This window comes from Nyctibius grandis, chromosome 2 (genome assembly GCF_013368605.1).
Source record: "Nyctibius grandis isolate bNycGra1 chromosome 2, bNycGra1.pri, whole genome shotgun sequence".
Classification (NCBI taxonomy): domain Eukaryota; kingdom Metazoa; phylum Chordata; class Aves; order Nyctibiiformes; family Nyctibiidae; genus Nyctibius; species Nyctibius grandis.
This window is the reverse complement of record NC_090659.1, coordinates 1,943,624-1,968,048: the sequence shown is the minus strand read 5'-3', so window position 1 is coordinate 1,968,048 and position 24,425 is coordinate 1,943,624.

Here is a 24,425-nt window from a genome sequence, read left to right as displayed (position 1 = left end):
ATTTCCTTCAAAAAAGTAAACTGCAGAACACTTGATTTATTTTTTTCTTTCTATCAATCACAGGTAAAATAGTTGTACTGCTTCTATCACAGTATAACACTTATATTTGCATTATGCTAGTTACCATCCAATAAAATCTTTGCTAGAGAAATACCAGGGTACAATTATGATAGTTATCTTTATGCTATAACTCAGACATGCACTTAAGCAGATGTTCAATTTCATGCTTGAAAATTAGTTATTCAGTGGTCTCGTTGAATCAGTGATACTGAAGTCTATTACCTGTCTACTTTTTTTTTTTCTTACTCTCCTTTTAGTTCCTTCTGTATTTTACTGTGCAGGACAAAATAAGCAGATTTCTGAAATATTCTTTCAAAGAGATGACCTTCACTATGCCATGCTATCTATGCTATAAATTTGAGCATTGCTTTCTTCACTAGACTATAACTTACTGTATTTAGTATATGCTGATGCTTTTCCTGCAGCATTCTTGATACCACATTGCCAACTAATACAATATCAGACTAAAATCCACATTTTAATGCATGCATTTTGGCTGCAGAATACATGCAACACAATGTTATATCATGAAAGCTATGTTTATCATCCTGGTTCTGGATAGGTAGACATAACCACTGCTCCAAATGAAAAGAGAATTTATTTCTAACATTAACAAAAGCTACTTCCCTACCGACCTAAGAACGTATTTCCGCTTTTTCAGATCATCTCACAAAAGAAGAAAATAAATGCTGCATTGTTACAAGCTAGCAGCACCCACGGATACCCTCCAAACGGCTCCACAGAGACACTAAGCTTCCTGCAGGAGCATCTGGATTGCTGCTGAATGGCCATCTGTGTTTTACTGTGAAGAGGATTATAAAACTATGTGCCAGATAGAGCCTTGTGTGATTTTTTTCCCATACCTCAAAAAGTAAGCTGATTCTTAAGAGCAGTATCTGGAAAATGGGCCTATAATAATGGAACCTGGATTTAGGCATTTCTCAGTATTTAAACAAACATGCTTGAACAAACTTTGTGCACTGTTCTTCAAATTTTAATTGTTTTTTTGTCCATTCCTCCTTTCTCTCCCGTCACTTGCACACGGAAATCACATCTTTTGCTTACAAGTTTTTCCAGTGCCCATTTCTCCATTATTTACTCAAAAATAAAGCAGCCCCTAATTATTTAGATCCACAATAGTAAACAGTTTTTGAGAGGAAAGAAGCCTCTACAGCTCTGTTTAAGTAATCGGAGTGTGACAGCACATCACACTGCAGGAGATGTTCCTCTCAGAAGATTAGGTACTTAAACTGTGATTGAGCTTGATATAATAGAAAGACTGACAGAGACTTAAGTAAGAGCCAGGACAAAATATTAGTTGATAACTGGAAAGAATAGAGTATCTTGGAAGATGCACTGATCATATAGGATCAAATTACAATGGACTAGACATTCAGACAAGCAGAGTACAAAGAAGCATTTTCTTTGCCTTAGAGAGTCCAGACTTGAGGGCGGAGGAAAGCAAGCAGGAGGGGGGACCTCCCTTGGAGAAAGAAACTGTTTGGTTTTCACAATATCTTGTTTTGTCAATAACAAATATTCTATGAAAGAAAAAAAATGAAAATTCAAACCAAAAAGTTTTTTCTTTCTGAGAAAGAGGTGAGGATCTAAGAGACAAATTTCACCTGCAATTCAGAATACTTCTGAAGAGCACATATATATCAATACATTTGTAAAAATTAAAATGAGGGCCAGAAAAAAAAAAAAGAGCTCAGTCATGTTTAAGTCTGTGCATCCTACTTGTTTATTCATTTGTAATAAGATGGAGAACAAAAAAAAATTAAAAAAATTAAAAATTTAAGTCCATACAGATGCAAAACCAAATCAATATATTCACATAAAATAACTTATTTTATATTATAATAAAGAGTTGCCAAAGGTACTGCCAGCTCTACATCCACAGAAAGAAATAAACAAAACCCATCAAGGATCAAATGTTTTTGTGACGCACCAAATCTTTAATGGATTTTTCAGACAAAAGTTCATCACTGACTAAAGCATTAGATTTATTCATAAAATGTACCAAAAAACCCAAATGAATTAATAAAAGAAGTGAGAATTTTGGTCTAGTAAAGGTGGTAATTCCATAGATATTGAAGCATGTTTCCCATTCATTTTAGATAGAAATGCAGGAAAAGTTGGTAAAGAGGAAGGAAAAAGTGCTGTTAGTTAAATTTATAACACCCTGTAAGGAAATAAAAAAGTACACATGGATAAAATAATCCATTTGAATTAAGGCTACTTTGATAAATGGTGCTATTGTGGTAGATCTGGAATATATTGTGTCAGAGACAGGTTTGAGTCAGGGCAGGTTTTCGTATAGATGAATACCACCGAGTCCTACATCACAAGAGGATATTCTGCAGCTCCCCCAGATGCATGCCCACAGAGGCAGAGCTCAGCTGGGAAATGTTCTGCCAAAAAAAAAAAAGTGTGAAGAGATGACATCTTGCCTTGGTAAGTAGGAGATGAGCACTCCCTGTAAGTATTTCCAGAATAATCCTGAATCAAGGTATTGCAAATTAGTTCATCCTAAATAGAAAAGGAATCAGAAGTAGGCTTCGTTGACCTTGACATGAAAAGGGAAAACTAAGAAGTTACCCAAGCTATGAATTTAGTTGGATCAATTAGTTGAGGTGTGTGAGTTTCCAGAAGCATTGGATTCTATTTAGGGAAAGCTGCTACAATTACAAGGAATCTGTAAAGTGGGCAAGGACTGAGGAAGGAGAAGGGATTGAAAAAAATGGCAAGGGGGAGGAACTTTGTAGAAAGGATGCAGCAAATCAAGCATCTCTAGAAGAGTACTGGGAACAAACTGAGAACCTACACAAAATGGAAGAAAACAGGCTCACTGACAGACAAAACTGTCTCAGAGATCAAAACATGTAGCAATAAAGCAAGAACAGACAGAATCAGTGCCAGACTTTGCAAAGTATAAGTATCAAGAGGAAACAGAGCAACAGAGATACAACCTAGTAGCAGTACTGCTTCATGTGAACCAGAGGGACTGGAAAATATCTAGTCCAGAAGACTGGAAAAAGCTGCATATAAAATCGTATGTACAGTAGCAAGGATGTTTAAGTAATCTATTACAATGCATAGAGTGTCCTATAATTAGAAATCTGCAAATGCAGTAACGTTGGCAAGAAAGGAAATGCTTTGCACGACAGCAGTTTTAATAATACGTAAAACTCTGGCTTGAGCTCTGAAGATAACAGGGTAAAGTACAGTCAAATTTACAAGAAACAGATTGATCCAAACTGGCTCAGTATACTTCTCACATAATATACCTGGCTTCCTAGAAAGAACAGACAATAAAGGGATCCTCTATTGAGATTTAGTAAAACATCTTATTGCCACATGAAAGTTACTGGTTAAGATCAAGTTTGAGAGAGGAACAAGAGGATTGTGCCCTTTGTAATGTTAAAGGGAAGAACTACTGGCTGGAGAGAGCTTAGTGCTACGGTTCCTTGCAGAGCAATCTGGGGACAAATTTTGCTGAGATCATTAATATGTTAACCAACATCTCCACATTTGGAAATGCTGTCTACAAGGAGCATACAGGAAGCACTGGATTATTTTAAGGAAGAAAATAAAAGGAACTGCATAAAGCAAAGTGAAAGGTTATGCCTTTGGGGACCAATAAATTTGGCCATCAGTACAAACCAATGAAGACAAGCCTGTGCATACTACTCAATCACAGGACATTATGAACCACGAGCGTGATGTGTTTGAGAAGGAATTGAATGCAATCCTAGGATCCATTGAGAAATAAATCATGGCCAGCCGTGCACAAGAAGGGGAAAAGCTGAAGGAAAAGTTTACGGCAATTTTATGCGAATAGGTGAAATGAGCTGGTTTGTTCAGCTTTGTGAAAAGCCGACAGGGGATACGGCTGCTTTCTATGAATAGAATAAGAGTAAAGTAAGGAGCATAAAGCCAGGGTGTAAAAGGACAATGTTAACATAAGAACAAAGGATGTAATGAGTAAATTCAAAACAGAAATTAAAAGAAGGTATATAACCACTGAGTAATGAGGTTTGAACAGCTTTCCAAGGAGGCAAATCACATCTGTTACTAAGGCATCCTTTTTAAATGCAATTAGAAAATAAATTGATGTTTACTGGACTGTAATCTGCTTCCCCAGGCTTTATTTTATTTTTTTTTTTCTAGTGGGGTACAAAATAGGATACGGACTATAATTGATCTAATTTCCAGTTTTTTGCTTGTTTGTTTTGGAAAGGTCTGGTTATTTCAGTGTTGGAAAGGCTTTGAGTATTTTGGGATTTTATCTTAACCCCAGCTACATGCATTTTAGATGAAATGTTTTGATTTTATCTCCACCAGTTCCAAAGTACACATACAGAAACCCATCATACACAGTAAAAATTGCATGAAGCAATTGTACATCTTGAAGTATAATAACTGCCATGGAAAGGATAGAAGGGATTCTAGCTCTCCAGAATTACGTGAAGTATATAAGTATTGAGATTTTACTCTTTCCTCAACATATGGGAAAAGTGAAAACTTATAGCCTTACCGCATCTATGTTTCAGTCCTTCAGATCCCAAGGCCTTGGAGTACACCTGATCACCCTCTCTGCTAATCTCTGAAAGCCAGATCTGCTAGGTCTCTGTTTTTTCTTTCCACATTTACATAATATTTGAAAGATTTTTTTTTTTCTGGTTCAACAGAACACCAATACGAGTGTCGCAGAAATAATAATTCTTTAGGGGAGGAAACAAGAAATGCTGACTTCCATGCATATATTCCACAATCATTTTTTTTTAGAAACAAGCTTTTAACCATCAACCATGTAGAACACGCTTCTATATAATGTGAAGGAAATGACGTAAAAGGTTATTGGTTACTTTGCAAGATATGTACTGCGTAATTTATTTTGTCATTCTTACTCAACGCCAATTTCATCTTTGAGACAGAGAATTGAGAGCAACTTTTTAATAATGCAGACCAATTCTGCACTGCACGGAATGTTTTTTGTTGATGTTGTAGGGAGACCGTACTAGAAGTTCTCAGGTCAGTGGAATCTGAAATAATTGTTTCTGCACATAGTTAGTCCTAATATATTTATGCAGTGCATTCAGCATGCGGAGAGCAGGTATGAACTTTTCAGAAAGCCTTTCATATTCAAATCAGGTAAACATCAAGCTATATACATTCATGAATGTAGCAGTAATTACCATGCTCTGAGGACATGTTGAGATGACATTATCACTTGTCAGCAGGATACCACTGGCTGCTGTCATTGACAATTTACATTTAGCATCAATGTTAAATAGTCTGCTTATTAGTTTGTTAATGACCTGAAAAAAAATCAATGATTTAAAATACTTCAGGATATAGAATGATACCTTATAACTTTGATGGATAGACAAGATTGGCCTCAGAAAGCAATGTGTATACAATAAAATATTAATTCAAAATTATGGATCAGTTATTAGGAATAGATTGCACCCACAATAAGAAAATGAGATGATGATCATAAAAACAGAGAAAAATAATGGTATAACGCTAGTTAATTGAAGAATGTTAGAAGGGAAGATCAGCACAGTCAGTTCCATTCCTTTACTAATGCAAGGCTTCAAATTAACAAGAAAACGTTTTACAGAACCCTGAATAGTGACTTAGTTTGCTTTATTATCCACAGTTTATCTTGTCTGAGGTGGTAAGTCTCCCTCTTTCTATGGCAGACAAATCTAGAACAGAATTGATAATGAAGAAAAGAGTTTACTGAAATAATCTCATGATAACATACCGAAAGGTGATGGTGGTTTGGGATCTTTTTCCCATTTAATGATAAATAAAATTGGTTTGGCCTTCTCCAGTGGAACAAAAACTTAGTAGTGTCTGAATCCATTGATTTTAAACCTCTTCTATTCTTAGGGAATACTATCAGTTCTGAAAGCAGCATTTCCAATATGTTCTGTACCTGGTTACTTTGCACACGTGATTGACCCACACACGTGCAATAGTAAGTTTTCCACATGTATTTTCCCCTGACTCCATCTGCCTTAAACAAACACACACTAAATACTATCTCAGGCCGAACCAAAGACTGTAACTATTTTTCTTTCCAAGTTCATCCACTTTCAATAAATTCTTCATAAATTCCTCTTCAGTAAATTTTTTCCTTCAGGACTTTGAAAACCACATAGCACTTCTGCTCAAAGAGAGATGATTAGAGATTTTAGAATCTTAGAGCAGATGAGTTATATCTGAGCTGCTACAGGAACAGCAGGGGAAAAAAAAAAAAAGATATTTGCAGAACTTCCTCTTCACTTTTCAAAGCAGTATGAAACTTGTATTGGAGGTGAACCAAATTTGAAAAAGTCAACAAAAAAGACATTTACTCAGCGATACAACAGAGAGGCCTTCCTTTCAGAACCACCCTACAGATATGGGTAGAATTTAGAACTAAGAATACATCTAGAGGAGATCTAGGGAATGGCAAGATTTTTCCATTGGCATCATTCAAGCTATACAATATTGAAAAAAATGCTACAACTTCTAGTGTTAACAAACTGTCTGTGGGAGGGAAAAACTTGGCAGAATTTATCTTCTATAGACTTTGATGCAGCTGTCACAGGGACAGATTTGACTTCATCCAAATAGTGTAACTCTTTGTGACTAGCAGTAGTCTCTCCAGTGAGTAAATCATAAGTGTTTGCCATTCAAAACTAATGTATATTTTTTGTATGCATGGCCTGTTGCTTTGAAAGTGTGTCTGCTGTGTTTATAAATAGCAAGATAGATGATAAAAAGAAGAAAGCAAATACTATGGATATAAGATCCCCTCCGTGTGTTTATTCTGGCTGACCTTAAGGATTTCCAAAGAGAAGAACCTGGAAATATGAATAGTATTTTGCAATGAATGCTTTGTGCCAAGCTTGCCCAAAGTATTTTTAACCTGCAACAAAGTATTGTGATCTGCAACAAAAGTCAGTACTCAAGTAGCAAATCAGATTCTTCCTGTTTTCATCTACCTCTAGAAAGAAGAGAAAGTAAGCAGACATGGTACCACTTCACACATGGACAAAATTAAAATCTATGAATACTTAGAAGTCCTTAACTGCTGGAATCCCCTTCACAGGATAGACCCCAGCTCTTCGATTTTATTACCCTTTACAGAAGGGGTTACCAGCTACTCAGTCTTTTGTCATATAGTCTTCAAAACCTCAACCTGAAATAAGGAGCTTGAGGTTGATCTATGATGGTTAAAGGTATGTATCTTATCACATTGTCATTTGGACAGTGTGTTGCCTAACTTTATCTTAAGGCTGATCTACATAGAACTACATTTTTCATACAAGCTGCAGCAAAGGCTCTTGAAGAAAGTTAACATTGGTAGACTCGCTGTGGCACTAATTTGCAGAAAAAACTATCATTTATTTCACTATAATGTTGATGCCCTATATAATTGGAGCCCAGGTTCTTCATCCATATATACATATATCTGTGTATGGAGAAAAACAAGTAAATGAAGTGTGTATCCAACACCAAAGAAGGACCACATGAATAACAATGATCAAGTTGCTCGGTCCAGGGACAAATCTAGAATAGATAACTTCTCAGTGGCCTTTATTGATAACTATCAATTTATAGTAACTTTGAGAATTCACATTCCAAAACAAGGACCCTCTGTTTGCCAGTGTGTACCAACTTACTGTAATGACCTGATCCTCTCTGTTGCAAAAGGCAAATGCCACAGGTTTTTGATTTCTTGTGCTTTATGGGAATGTAAAAAGGGGATAACTTTTAGCAAAGTTTAATAATGTCATGAGGACATGAAGAATTTTAGCTTGGGGAAGCAACAGCTAAGGAAGAATGTGCTTCTAGTCTTCCATTACCCAGAGACAGATTAAGGGAAGACAAAACCAGGGTCTAATCAACAGTGCACAGTGCAGAGGACAAAAGGCAAGTCACAAGTTGCAGCTGGGGAAGTTCTGACTGGACGGAAGGAAAAAGCATCTGTGAGGGATGCTTAGATGCTGGAGCAAGTGCCCAGGCCATAAAACATTAGCAAATTTTGCACAAGTTAGCAGTTCTGTGTTGAGGGGTATAAATATAGATATATTTTACTTCTTTTTGCACATATATGAGGTTTATTCTCTTCCTCAAATTCCATTTTCCTCCCACTGTATTGTCTTCCTAATCAGCACTGGGGAATGTCAGTATTTGGGTCTTGAGTGACTGATCCAAGTTTTCAGACTTTTGCCCAACTTCTAAACCTTTCTGCTGAAGTACTTTGCTGTGCTAGGGGGTTATGCATTTGAAGAATGAGGCTTTTAGTCTGTGCTAATGGAAGGTTCAACATTCTTAAGAATGTTAGAGTGACCTTACTAGCTCACATCAAACACCCATCTTGCCCAGCATCCCATGTCCAACAATGACGCACAGGAGATACCCAGGGAAGACTTAAAGAACGAGGCAAACATACAGTGTGAGGAACAAGGAGAGCATACAGCTTATATCCCAAAATACTTTCCAAACTTCTAACAGTTGTGTCTCGGATCTTTTCAGCCAAAGCGAATGCCTTTATATTTGTGTATATTTTTCTTACATGAAAATAGAATTAATTTATTGTTAGACAGCACTCTTACACAGATTAGGCTGCATAAACATATCAACCCTTGTTTTGGTTTTGTTTTGTGTTTGTTTTTTTTTTTTTTCTCATGAAAGTTTTCCTAATTTCAGCATTTGGGTCTTTGCAAACCTTCTTTATGTTGTTCTTTTCACACATCATGGAAAGAATTATTAGAATACTAGACAAAGCAATAAAGAAGCTGTTTTAAGAAGTATGAAATGTTTGCAAATGCAGAGTGAGTTCTAATGAGTACTTCATGGTTTTTCTGGAAAGAATGCAGCATTACAGCAAAAATAACATACCCTGTCTCCTTATTAGGTTTTGGCTCTCCTGCATCACTGCCTTTCCTCTGTACTCCTAAAGGTCTGTTGTATCAGATAAAATTGGCACAGACCCACTGTGCTAAGAACTTTGGTGGTAGCTCAGAGGAAATCTCAGTCAAAGGCCCAACTCCTTATTAGTACATAGATATGAATATACAAAGCAATGAAGAATACAGAATCACAGAATCAACCAGGTTGGAAGAGACCTCTGGGATCATCGAGTCCAACCGTTGTACATAGCCACAAGGTGAGCTACCTGACTTTAGGCTATGGAAACAACCTCAAAGCATTTTTTCACAAGAAAGTCTTCTTTCCTCAGTCCTTCCCACATCTCTTTTAATGATCCAGACCCTGATTTGGATAGGGACTCTCTTTTTGAGCCCTGTATTATATACAATATACTGGTAACATGCAGACTGACAGTCATAGTTAAAATCAGAGGTGACTGGATTTCCTGATGAAATCAGGAAAACCTGCTCCTCAGAACTCAAAGTTATTCACAAGTACAGAGTAATTGCAACAAAACTTTCACTGGGAAGGGTGTCAGAACAAATTCAGGCAGGGCAGGATCTTGAATCTCGGCCCTTTACAAACGCAGTGAGTAACCCAATTTTGGCACACTAGTCAGTGTGAAGGAGCTAGCATAGACAGTTAAAGCAGAAAACCATATTTTATTTCTGCGTTCAACAATTTTCTTAAACCTTTGAAATGAACTCAGGCAAACTCTCTGATTTAAACAGGAGACATCAGTATCAATGCATTCAGTGGAATTTACTCAGTTAACAGATGATTGATATTTGTTCCAGTATCATTTAAGCAGCCATACTTTTCTGTTTAAGAAACTAAGAATGGGGAAAAAAACCCCAACCTCACAAACCAAATAAGTTCTTACATCAAATTTTGTAGCATCAGTGCATTTTACACAACACAACAGAATTGCACATGTAGACTTTTCAGCTAAAAACTCCTCAAGCTTAATCTTTATGCAGGTATAATCCCTACTAGACATCTCAGATGTGGGAGGAGAGTGGCAGGTGCAGCTTAAAACAACGTTAAGTATTTTTTTTTTAAATTAAGAAAACTGTAAACAAGCATCATGAAAGTATGTAGGTAGGTGCTATTTCAAATTCAAAGAAACCAAATACCAGAAAAAAGTATCTTGAAAGACTCAGCTCATCTGCTATTAATAAAGTGCCATCTGCCATTTTATGGTGCACGTATAAACAGTAACAGATAGATGCCAAGGTAATTTAGAATTTCTAACTGCAGCTAGGCCAGAGCTAATTTCATTGAAGGGGTAAATGAGGAAGTCTCCCTTTGCCAACTGACAAATATAATGATTCATGATTAATGAAATCTTTTCTCCTCCACAGGCCTTTCCTTTAAACATGCTTCATTGTTATCAATGGAGTGAGGGAAACTGTACTGTCAGAAAGGAGAACAGCAGAGAAAACAATCCACCCTTGGAGGAACTGGATCCAATTCTTACTGAAAATCAGAGCAAGTAGTGATTAGAGAACTAGTAGCTGCCTCTACAGAATTCTAGCACCATGTATTTTTCCAAATGTAATTAGTAAAGTTAAATCTGAGTGGAGCAAATTGAAAATTAATATTGAAAAATATTTCTGTGATAGCAATTTTACATTTGATGAAGAGCTTCAAGGCAGGGGGAATAATCCTTCAGTGTTGTTATGTATGAATTCTATCTTTATTCCATTTTCTTAAATCAAAACTATAAAGCAGCAATAGACAATTCTAAAGATTCGTTGCTTCTTTCAACTCTCAGTTTTGTTTCTTAGATTGGTAACATCTATCCCATCCTTTGCCTCTTAAGCAAGTTAGCTAAGCAATTTTTTTTTTACAGATGTTCGTCTGATCTGTATTTAAAGCCTCTGAAGCAAAGGTTCTGTCTGCACCTAAAGAACTTGCAGGGCTCACAATATTTACCATTTGAGTTTGACCCTTCCAACTCAAATTGTGGTAAGAGAGATCCAGTGGGAGATTCCAATCCCTTTCAGCATGGATGTAGTTGTGGAAACAGATCATTTATTCTTGTGTTTCAAGGAAGCTTCTTGTCTTCAAATCTACTCCTCTATTTCTTCTGTTCTCTTTCTTTATCTTTTTCAGAATTGTGAATTATTTGTCCTGCAACAATGCCCTCTTTTCACCCAAGTCGATTTCCACTTTCCAGTTCTCACTCATTCTTCCTAGTTGGAGATGGCTTTGTCCCCATCTCTTGTATCAAGAACAGTCAATGACACATTCAAAGAACTTGCCTCTAGTTCACAGGAGATTTTCAAGACAGTTCAATGGTAGAGCTAATGCAATGTCTTTTAAGGTCAAGGGAAGTTTATTACTAAGTCCAATAGATCACCCAGGTGCCCATTAGATGTTGAACTATCCTACCACCTCTCCTTTCTTTGATATATTACCCCCGAGAATTCAGAATCTAAGCTTGGCAGAACTATGTTCTACTTCAACTTGAATGCAACTAACTTGACAGTATGTGTCGTGACAGAGTGAGAAGTAACAGGTTCGTGACTTTGAACATGTAAAACCCACTGCTCTACTATTTTAAGTCAGAAGAAAGCATAATGAACAGTGTGATGTTGGTAAAAATGATATTCATAAAAGTTTCCTATCACCCCTTTTAATTAACTTTTAGCAGCCATCATAGTAAAACATTTTAGCAAACATCACATTGTGGATTTAAAGCCAAAATTAGAATACAAATGTAAGAGTTTCTTGATTTTATAGAGAAGCTGCACAAGCAGATACAGCAAAATCTTGCCCACAGAGTACATTGATCCCTCAAAAACAGCCTTTCCTTCCTTCAGGACCACTGTGCATAAGCAGTGGATTAGACTCTTACCCTCCTTATATTTCTCACATTGCAAAGGGATTTGGATCATAATCTATTAGATCATAATCTCTAATAGAATGGGAAAATAGATGTGGCCACAAAAGGAGATGATGTTTAAATAAAGGAAGAAGAATAGGTGTTAATGAACTGGGACCACAAAATGATTAAAAACAGGATTAGTATTTTTAAGAACCTGAATGACTAGAGATTGATATTGTACGTACAAGCACTTAATTATTGAAAGATAAAGCTCCATACCATTCACCTAAATTACACTGTGTTGCAAGACCAACTGCTGGAGATAAACTTAAGTCCGAAAATTGAGAAGTGGCTATCAGGCACTCAAAAAGCTGGAAGGGAAAGTGAAATGGAGTCCTTGCAGTCTGGTACATGCTGGAAACAAAACATTACATGGAATCCCATCTAGTTTAGGCTATGGGGTTAGCGGCCAATGTTTGAACTTGCAAAGATGGTTCAGAATTGCTGCCAAAACACCAAGCTAGCAGTCTGGATGCTAGCATTAGCATGTATGTGTTCACATGTTAACATGTTCTTGTGTTAACATGAATTGAAACAACAGAAGTTAATCATACTAGATGCATCATTACAAGGGAGCCTAAAGGACTTTCTTCATAAGGGAGATCAGATACATCAAAAAGTCTATCAATGACAAATAAATCACTTCAAGTTTACTATAAATGTTTATTTTTTGCAATTCCTACATGATTAAGAGCAGAGTTGTGCACTGGCTCGAATGTAAAATTTTTATTGACCTGATTGTGATTTTTTCTTGAGCAACATAAATCTTAAAGTGAGAAGATTATAAACAGATATGCTCGATAAACATTAGAGATGATATTTGTACATCAAGTTAATTTTCCATGTGTCTGTAATCCTCTATTCCAGACCACACGGCCAGAGCAGCAAATCAGGTCAACAACAAGCACATGTACCCTGCAAGGATATTTTGGGCTTTTGTGTAATGAATCTTTTCACCATCATCTTAAGAAGTAAGTAAATTGACATTGTTCCTGTACTACAAAAAATGCTCATGAAAGTTTATTTGTTAGGTTAGAACACTCCACTTGAAATTTCAGTATGTGCATTGGAAAAGACATACAGTAACCATCTTGTTATTCATACTTGTACTTCGCATGAGCCCCTCATGGTAAGTACTTCTATAATCAGGTTAAGAGGTGTGTAAACACTGTTTGCTTCATAACCTAGTATTAATGGCTTCTTCGGATTAAGTAGAAACTCAGAAGCCAGAAGAATTAAAACCAAAAGAATTCTACACTCAAGCAAGCTGAAACCTAATTACACTGAGAGACAATGAAAACTTTAATCTTTAAGGTTATACTTAAAACTAGTAGTAGTTATAGGACAACTGTTTTTGCTAAGATCAGATTAAAGTGCCCATCACAAAAAAAAATAAAAGCAATGCAAAGATGACCTACATCTCAGAAAAGCAAGAAATGCTCCATTTCCTTCTATTTGACCCATTTATGAGAGGCTGGATGTTTAAGGATAGACTTGTACACCTTGGAAACCATCTTGTGCACAGAACAGCAAATGTATAAGACCAACTAAAATAAATGAAGAATTAACATTGTCAGTGAAACATGTAGCTCTGTAAACTTCTTCTTGGAAAAACATCACAGTACCTTTGTGATTAATACTGCATCCCAGCCCTGGTGGTCTGGTTTTGTAAAGCTATCATCAATTGCCAGGAGACAGAAGTAAATTAAGCAACTCTCCAGATATGTCCATCTGCAAAGATTCAGTGTTATCATCTACATCTTTTGAGTAACTATACAGTTAATTGGGGTGGTGACCCATACAAAAAATACAACACAGTAAAAGCAATATGAAGAAACATGGAACATAGAGTTAATTCATTAACAATTGCTCATAGTTCAAAACATACCATCTGAATGGCAGGTATTTACTTTAAATTAAAGCATGGAACTTCAGTGCCACTAAATAAGAATAGTCTTGTTCCATATTCAAAATAATAACATTTCAATATCAAGGCATAGGAGCTACTCTGAAGAGCTTCATTGCTGGAATTGTTCCAACACAGCTGTTCATTCCAAGGAGTCTTGAAACTGTTAATACTTATCTAAACAGGAAAACACCATGAAATAAAACTTTATTTACAAATTCACACTGCTGCGATACTGAACCCTCCTTAAACTTTTGAGTTTTGGCACTACTACTCTTGAATGTTTGGCAGAGCTTATCACAGTAATGTGCAGTTCTGTGGTTGTTGTTTCTCCCCATTTCAGCAAAAAAAAAAAAGCCCAGAACTTCAAAGGGAAGTGATTGCAAATGGACTGAAAACCTCTGCCTACAAGAGACCTAAAGGGAATAAACCTCCTACCTAAGTCTTTGTCATCCCAGTTTAAAATACATTCATAGAAATCCTGACCAGGATTCAAGCAGGACCAAGGCCACAGAAAATTAAGGTGCAGATATTCATCTTGAAACACTCTAAAATGAGTTGGAACGTGACTATTTATTTAGCCCTGTGAAGGTTTCTTGCCAACCCTAGCACAAATATGCTGGGAATATGGCTGAAATGGAGCAATTCAAAGAGACAGCAGGCAATCCCCAAGAGGCCCAGGAAATTAGAGCAGATTTGTCCTCTTATTTATGCTGGGGTAATGTAGAAAATCAGATCCAAGAAGTGGCTTCAATAGCCATACAGCCTCCCTTCCCCCTGATTTTAATTTCTGAAGGCAGAGGACAAACATGTCATCCTTCTTTCTGTCTATTCTATTCTTATGCAAATGGCATGGAGTGCTTTCCTCCTAATTACCCACCTTCTTGCCAAAGCTGTCAAAAAAAAAAAGTTAACTTTTTGGATTTATTTTATTAAAATTTTAACATTCAAATTTATGGGAGTCTTCAAGCCTAAATCCTCATTAGAGCTTATCAAATAATTAATGCTCCAGAAATTAACTAACTGAAACAACATGCACACCCCTCATCCAATTAAGTAGATGAATAATCCAGAGTGGAAAATTAAAAAAAAAAAAACAAAAAACACAAAAAACCCCCCAGCTAGAACCCCTCTGCTGCATCCACGAAAGAAAAGCATAAGAATATAACATACTTTAGCCCCTTTAAGATTAAAATACAAAGCCCGTGAAAGTGGACTATCCACTAAAGTGCCTAGCGTATGAGGGGAAACAGGTGATATTCTCACTTTCAGTGAAACATCACATGCAGCTTTACAAGATTCTTATCCCTTAAAAATGCAGTTAAAAATATTCTTCCTCTCCTTTTTTCTCTATTGCTTTTTAGAAATATGGGGCTCAACAGTTCAAAACAAGACATTCAAACATTTCTGATACCTTAAAATTCCATTTGGGAAACATAACTATGCCAACTTCAACAAGCCTTGTTCAAGTTCTCCACAGAACCAAAATTCTAAATTTTGAAAGAGAAATTTACCTTCGAGACCATGAAAATCTGAAGCGAACCGATAGCCAGTAAACCTTGGAAGCAGTAGCTGAGGTAGGAACAATTGAACTTGGGTTGCCAAGCTTCATTTCTACTTCCAAATGGTTTGAAGGCTCAGAACTGGGAGATTCATCTTGCACTAGAGTTCCCTAGGACTGCAAAGTCTCTGCTGCCCACCTAGAAAGCCACATGTTGTGGAGGCCCAGCTCTGGGGATGGCCAAATGTTTTTTCTTTACAAAGCAAGAAAGACTTGAGGAATTTTTGTCTGGGAAGATGGTATTCGAAGTTCACCCCAAGATGTTCGGACTCCAAAAGCTCAGGCTACATTACTACTCATCAAGGAGGCTCTCAGAAGTTATGTTGGCTTGAGCATAAGATTATTACAAGTGGCATTTCTCTACAACACAATTTAGAAAAAAAAAAATGCATGAAAAAAATACCATACAGTCCCATTAGTGGCCCTCTTCTAGTTGAGGCCTCCCTTTTATACATACAAACAGCTGATTAAGTGATCACAGTCTAGTCTAAGCCAAAGAGAAAAACCAAACACAATGTGGATTTTGGCTGTCTTCCACCTAGTCAGTGACAAGAAAAGACTTGAAGCAGAAAATCTTGCTATTCTGGCAAGGAGAAATCTCTTTTTTACCATTAAATATTTTTAGCTGATTTTCCAAATGAAAAAAATCTTAAAAAAACCCAAAATGGAATAAGAAGTGCATATAAAATTAGATTACCTGAAGACAGCTTTAATTTGTATAAAGCCATAAGAAGTTTTTATGTGACTGTTTAATCTTTTAACAGCTGCTTCTTTAAGTACTCATTTGCACTAAATGTATCACAAGTCACCATACTTACGATCCTCCTAAAACAAAAGAACATCTTCCAAAATGACTATAGCTAGCAATATTAAAGCAGCACCTACTGGCATCATTATATTAAGTATCTGAAATAGACATTACTGTCAGCAGAATTTTTTTTAAACCTTTCTGCCTTCTTTCCCTTACAAGAGGTTATTAGAGTTACTTCAGTGTCCTATGTCCTACGATAAAATACTAGAAATGAACTGTTAAAATTGGCAATAAATATCTATAGTCCATGAATTTAGGTTTCTTAGATCATTTATGTCCTTTGAAAATTTTGCACAAAGCAAGTTCTACCAACTACCTTGAAATTCTTAGCAGACTCTGCTGACACCATTATTCAACAGTTTCCTGGAAAAAAAAAGACAACCAAGAGATTCACCCAGAACACAGCTTGATCTCCTCATCCACCGGGATAGGGGATTTCTTCTGCATGGGCTCCTGTTCATAATATATTAACTAATGTGGAACAAGCAGTCAGCTCTAAATTCACCAACTCCTGTTCACATTTTTTTGGTCGTGGGGTGCTTGAATGTTGGAAATTTGTGAACAGCAAAATCAGGTTAGGCATGCAATTAAGGAGTAAAAAATCACAGGTCATTTGGGAAAGATGGCCTTTTAGGTGCACTGCCAACCAGGTCAAACTGGAGTTTCTGTTGGGGTGCTACTTTCCTTTTCCACCATTCTCAGTGTCTTAAGGATAACAAGTGCCTCAACAGAGGATGTACCTATGAGTTCTATAGTTTTTCCAACTGAACTGCCATTTTCCTCCATAAAAAGCTTACTCCCTCTGTTTAAATAATGAAAAGGGTTGCTGTTATTCAAGATACAAATAAGAGGCATTGGAGTTGAGATAGAAAGTATTTTCTGCTCATTTACCTCAACCCTCTGACACTTACATTCTACCATATACATGCCCTGCCATATGTCTAACAAGTTGTGTGTTGCTCAGAACATGCTTGATTCAAGTGTTTCACACTGTCGTGTGAAGATACATGACCCCACCCCAAAAAACATATGGGTAGAGTCTACTTCAAATGGGAGCGAGAAAAGTTCCTGCCCATAGATACCTCTGGTTTCCCTATATCACACTCTAGAGGCCACAATGATGTAAGATAAAATTGTTGCTCTGAAAAGATGGAAGCCTTTGCTTTGTGGATTTGGTTTAGAAAATACAGGATGCTGTATTTCAGAAGCTAGGTAATACAAAGAAGTAAAGCTTGAGTGGCTTGCTGAGCACCCCTGTGCTGTGGGAAAGGGCCAGAAGGCTGAATGAGGTCAACAAAGGACAAAGTGTTGCAATGCAAACTTCACAGCTGAGTACTTTACAAAATTATCTACTTAGGGGCAAACGGACTATGTTAAAAAAAATCTACTATGTTAAAAAGAGATATTATATAATTTGTTTGGTTGGTTTTGGAAAGATTTGTGTCTCCTGTCAGCACTACTATAAAATAAGTCTGTCTCTTTTTACACACAAAATATATTAAATTTTTGAAATATCTTAATATCTTGAAATATGCAAGTATATGGGGCTACACTATCTATGTTGAATGTCTTGCAAATGCAGCAGCTTTGAAAGGGATAGAAAATAAAAACAGTTTTGAAGCCTAGATACATCCTTCTTACACAGACACCAGCTGAAACATGAATCAGTTTATACAACGTTAGAAGAATATGATAGTCCTGTTCCCTCTGTCTGTAGGATCCAAAATTAAGCAGGTGCTTTTCTAAGCTCCTCAGAATCATCCTGCAACTTTCATAACCTGCAGCTCCACACGTGAGGTATGTTAAGCTTCGCCTTCCCATTCAGTTCTCAGGCTCAACAATGCTCAGCAGGCAGTAGTCAATTTAGCAAGAGATCTTATCCATCACTGCTGAAAAAGTACTGGGTATTGACTGATGAATGGAAGATAAATCACAAGAGGGCTGTCCATTCAGGCAGGGCTGAATGACACTGACAGAACCCTGCATGAAGCTCATTTTGTGCCTGCCTGTACAATATGTCATTTGTAGAGAGCATTGTTCTCCAATGATATCAGTCCCTTCTCGGTATGAAGCCCTCTCCCTTTATTCCCTTCAACAAAGGTGTCCAGTTTGTAAGAAAGAAAATCCTCAAAGTGAAGAAATGTTATTATGATCTCAAATTCAAGTTCAGATGTAGACTTTGGCTTTCTTGTTTGCTATAAACTAAACCAAATGCAGCCAATTCTCATTTCTGAAGGAAGGAAATAAAAAAGGCAATGGGACAAGTGCTGGAGGAAGAAGAATCCAAAAGATGGATTTAAAGCATTTATTGGAGTTGTAACCTGCCATCTACTTAGTATTACTCATCCCAACAACATATTCCTTGAACTGGTCAAACCTGGGGTGATCTCCAAGTATCACTAGAGATGAGGAGCACAAAAGGGAATATCATTTTTGTTCCCTACCCAAAACATTACCTAACCTATGACTCAACCTAGCAAGACATAAACACTTTTGATAGTCAGGACAAGCCCATTTTGGTAATGAACCCTGAAGAACCAAAACTTCCATTTCCTAAACAACTCTTAGCTGGAAAAGTACTTTAGAAATTCAACAGCCTGCCCCTGCTCAAGTTTTAACAACAGATATTTAGTATTAGTAACTAATAAAGTGGGGCTTTACCTGAACAAGACCAGCAAAACAGCACTACAAATCTGCTTATCTAAAGGTTTTATTGGATATTCCTATGAATTCAAGAAAGCCTAGGGCTGCTAAAACAGCGTTGTGCATTCAGTTCCAGCTTGTCATCAAAGATACTGTCTAATAGGTGTCAATCACTTGTGTCTGCACAGCTGTCCTCATCTGATGATTAAGGGTTGCATAGCTGTCACTAAGAACCTGGCTGGAGAACAACGTGGTAGAAGTGTGGGCTCAGGGTGCCTTTTAGCTGGGAATGCATTGTGCCATTAATGCCAAGGAAGAGGAGAACTCCCCTTGAAACAGGTAACAGTCAATGGACATCACAGGACTGCCAGTTAAGCAAAAACTTCTCAAAAACGGTTTTACTTGCAGTATTTATCCACCTATTGAAATAATTTCTACATACATAAACCTAGAAGCAAACATGCCTTTGCTGCCGAAGCTCTTCCCTTGAAAGAGTTCTGGTGACTGCAGGCAGTTCTCCTGTGTACACCCAAGCTAATATAGTTATCACCAAGTATGCTACGAAATCACAATCTGTAAAGAAACTGCAAGCTTAAGAACAGGGCTAAATTCAGAAATGTAAGAGTTGTTTTGAGAGCTTGGTCATTTCAGTATTTTCCAATTTGAGGAGAAAGAGCAAGGAGTTATCCCTAATTCAGCAATTTCACAGGGCTACTTTCCATTGTGAGCCATCAGTCACACCATCCAAAGCCAAAGCATATCTTCACTAGTTCCTGTACTTTCAATCTTTCAGAGTAATTTGATAAAACCAAGAGAAAGAGAGAGATATATCTCCTTTGAAAGACAGTTTCTGTTCTATGCTTTAAATCCTCAAACTGTATAACTCATTTATGGTTCTGTAAGCCATACGTACCAGTTAGGGACTTCACAATATACGCTAAGGTACTAATATTCTATTGATAAAACTTTCATTTTCTGTCACCGAAACTATAGTGTTGCTGAAGACTAACTTTGCAAGTAACTTAAAAAAAAAAAGGTGACTTCAGTGATGTCCTATGAGGTCATTTGGTGTAAACTAACTCCATTACAAAGTTTATAAACACCTCACACAACCCTACTGTGCGTAACTTTTGTGTGCTAGTTTTGTTACTGCTTCACTGACAAGAACATTAGCATGCTTCATGAACGGGAAAGATTAAAGTAAATCATTATATATTTGTTTCCATTTATGAGAACAAAACTTTTAGCTACGCCTCTAGGAACCATGACCAGTTAGTATGCACACCATGACTATGAAAAAGCCTTAGTACAGACAAGCAAATCCAAATACAGTTAATGAACTGAAGAGTATACTTGTAAAAGAACTATGGAAGAGAGGATGAAAACAAGAGACATCCTCTCCTTTAACAGAACTTCAGACATTTCAGAAAAGCTCCCCATCTCAGACCTCAGTGTACATCAGTCATGTTAAATCTAAGCTGTCACTCAGAAGACCAGTTCCGACCAGTAGCTACTCACCAGGTTTGTGGCTCGCTTTCTCTTTGGTCGGATTACACAGGTCATCCCTCCTAGGAGAGGACACGGTTACTACATTGGCTAATTACAGTTCTTTCCAGTGCCTCATATCTTCAATATAAAAAAAAAAATAAAACCAAACCCACAAAAAACAGAAGCATTAACTAGAATTCAATACTCGAGAGCATTTTTGACTTTGATGTGCTCCTGTGGGGAAGATTCTAAAAGATAATGCTTTTCCCGTTAGCCTGTTCCTAAGGATACATGAGATTTGATTGAATTAATTTAAGAGGCATCTGAATAATACATTTATCTATGACAGAAAGATTTCTGTGTTAGAAGGAAGGTTAAGTAACTACACCTCCACTGCAGAATTAAATACCAATTGTTATTTCCAGGCAGCTCTACATTGATTCTAGGTCATTCAAATTTATGTTGTCTTGGACAACTCAAAATCTTCATCAAAAACTGAAAATTCATGTATTCAGCTAATGGCCAACTACTGTAAACCTGCACATTAGAGTATAAGGGTGGAAAGGTGATTAATTTTTGCATGGAGAAAACAAAAGTAATATTTTCCTATTACCTACAGAATAGGCATGCAATTCTCATGCATAGCTAATGAGAACGTTTATCTGAACATTTGAGCTATCACTATGAATACAAGATTTTTTTTTCCCCCTTCCATGTAAAATGCCAAGGAAGACATAATTTGATGGGCTTCTTGGGACCACAGGGAAAAACACAGGAACCTCATGAATCTTCTTAGGCAGGAAAACAACTAAAACGGCAATATGATTGGAAAGACAGATAATGGGCTAGGAGTTAGGACATAAGAGCTTACACCCAAACCCAACCACAACTTAACTCAAATGATCTTGAAAATTTATTTCCTCTCCCTGTGCCTCTGTTTCCTCATCTGCATAAGCAAACAAGGACACCAACTCCACCTTACACCGTACTTTAAGATCAAGGTATTATTGGAAACCAATTTCACATCTGTACCCAGGTGACATAACTCAGTTGGAATGAAATTTCCTCACAGCAGTAACTAGCTTTACAGATGAGATTTACACCCAACAAGATGATTTGTTTTTCTTGGAAGAGGGGAGGGACAGTCAGACTACGGACATAAAACCCCTGAAAGGGCAAATTTGCCAAGATGATAATGCTGAGCAGCAACCCAGTCCCAGATGAAGCCCTTGTTGTCATTTACCTTGCACTCACAGTTTTGGCGTTGGCTCTCCTTTAGAAGAAAGGAGAAAAAAAAAAACCACACTGAAATTATATGGAGTATACATATAGGCTTGTTCTCAACTTCTGCTGCTTCTGACCAGCATACTTTTTTAATTAGATGACTAAACTGATTCTTATTCTCCTAAAGTACAGGGCTAATAAACCCCAAAATAGCAGCTGGTCAGTATGAACTCTAGTCACACATTTAGAAAAGGAAGGTTTTTAGAAATGTTATGGAAATGCTCATTCTCAGACACTCTGAATGCATCATACTAACTAGACCATCGACATTTTCCTGTGGCTTTTTAAACATAAGATAGGCAGAAGTAACCTTATTTACATAATTACAATTATACACAATAATGAGATTCCATCTTATAGATATAACAGCTTCCCCAAACACCAAGGGAAAGAGCAGGTCTGCAAATCTAAGCCTTAAAAGAAAAATACTCTACAAAATAATAGTTACTACATTGCTATATATACTGTGCAATTTAGCAACATTACAAAACGCTGTATAAACACAAATATGAACTATTGGCTTGAGAATAAAAGACATCCATTATTATGTTGAAATCTTCTAACAGAGTATAAATTGCCTTTTTATTAAAAACAACGCCCTGCAATCTGCATTTTTCTTTCTCTAATCAATGTTGAAATTTATAAAGATGCATCAGTGTTTCTGAATTTACCCAAAGTCCTTGCTGAAGAAGAGAGTACAGCTTCACAAATTCATAAAGACTACATAGATTGAGAGTTTCCATATGGTTTTGAAGCAAAAGTATCATCATAGATTCCTAAAGGGTCAGCTTGCTCTCTTTGGTTGAAAAAGGGCCTATAAATTCAAGTATAACTTATGATACCATAGTCTTAGAAATTTTCTGAAATCCAAGCCATTAAAGATCATAGAATCATAGAATGGTTTGGGTTGGAAGGGACCTTAAAGATCACCTAGGTCCGACCACCCTGCCATGGGCAGGGACACCTTTCCACCAGACCAGGTTGCTCCAAGCCCCATCCAGCCTGGCCTTGAACACTGCCAGGGAGGGGGCATCCACAGCTTCTCTGGGCAACCTGGGCCAATGTCTCACCACCCTCACAGTAAACAATTTCTTCCTAATATCTGATCTAAATCTACCCTCTTTCAGTTTAAAGAAGCCATTACCCCTCTTCCTTTCACTCCATGCCCTTGTAAAAAGTCCCTCTCCTGCTTTCCTATAGGCCCCCTTCAGGTACTGGAAGGCTGATAGGTCTTCCCAGAGCCTTCTCTTCTCCAGGCTGAACAGCCCCAACTCTCTCAGCCTCTCTTCATAGGAGAGGTGCTCCAGCCCTCTGATCATCTTTGTGGCCCTCCTCTGGACTCTCTCCAACAGCTTCATGTCCTTCTTATGTTGGTGGCCCCAGAGCTGGATGCAGTACTCCAGGTGGGGTCTTATGAGAGCGTAGTAAAGGGGCAGAATCACCTCCCTTGACCTGCTGGCTGTGCTGCTTTTGATGCAGCCCAGGATATGGTTGGCTTTTTGGGCTGCAAGCACACATTGCCGGCTCATGTTGATCTTCTCGTCAACCATCACCCCCAAGTCCTTCTCCTCAGGGCTGCTCTCAATCCAAAAAGTTGTATCAAAAAGTTTAGGTCAGAAAGGACCTCTGGAAAACTTCTAGTCCAACCTTCTGCTCCAAGCAAAACCAACTTCAAAGTTACATTAGGGAGCCCAGTGTCCAACGTAGCCAAGCTATCAGCTTCTGCAAGGATGGAGATTCCTCAACCTCTTTGAGTTTGATTCAGGGCTTCATCTTTCTCATGGCAGAGAATTATTTCCCCCTTTTTTCAACTGGAATTTCCCTTGTAGCGACCTGTAACTGTTGCCTCTTGTAGTTTTGTCATGCACCTCTGACATGTATGCATCATCTCCTTTTCTACAATCTCTTTTTAGGTAGTAGATGAAATTGACTGAACCTGACTCGTTGTAAGCAACACAGTAGAAAGGGACATAAAGCAGACGAATTAATCTTAGTGCAAAGATGCTTGTACCTAATGCAACACTTGCTGGCAAGAACGTGGGGAAAAATATGTACGGCCTGTTAAGGGTTGTGGGCCGCTGAGTTTAATTAGGAATTCTAGATAGCCTTTTAAAACATGGACAGCACTGAAATACTTCCCTTGAATTTGAAAAATTAAAGTGCTCTAGATAAGTATAGAAGACATTGGTGTGCTTCTGAATTTTTGGAGAGAGATTATTTTATGTAAACAAAGAGATGTATTTCGAGAGAACAAGGAGGGTCATGTACATATGGAACCTCCACGCAGGAAGGTTGGAAGAGTGTTTCAATTGACTCAAAGTATTTTTTCCAAGAGTAAAGACAGTTGTGTTTTCAGAAAACTTAGAACAATATCATTAACACAGTCCTGTTAAAAGACAGATTGTTCCCTATCTCCGGAAGAAGATGGAGTAAGTAAAGTCAAGTTTGGTTTAAACAGGAGTACATGAATGAAACAAAATATTTTTCTATTTAAAATCACTTCAGATTAGAGCATCTGGCACTGCACACACTAGAAAGGACCTAAAATATTACAGGGCTATTTTCTATTTTAATGGATAATTGGTAACACTAGATTACAGGATTTGCAGGTTCCAAGTGCTGTATTTTCGTAGGGAAGAGCCTCCTTTCTTTCAGGCTTAATAAGCTTGGCCTATATCAGCTTTTCTCACATCAGTCCAAGTGTCACATTTGGGTTGGGGGAAGCTTGTTAGCAGTAATTACCAGCAGTAGGTTCTATTATTTGCCAAAGTAATTTTCCCTGCTAAGTACCAGCAAAACTGCCTCAAGCCTTTAATTTTTTTTGCCTTCCTCCGCTTCCTTT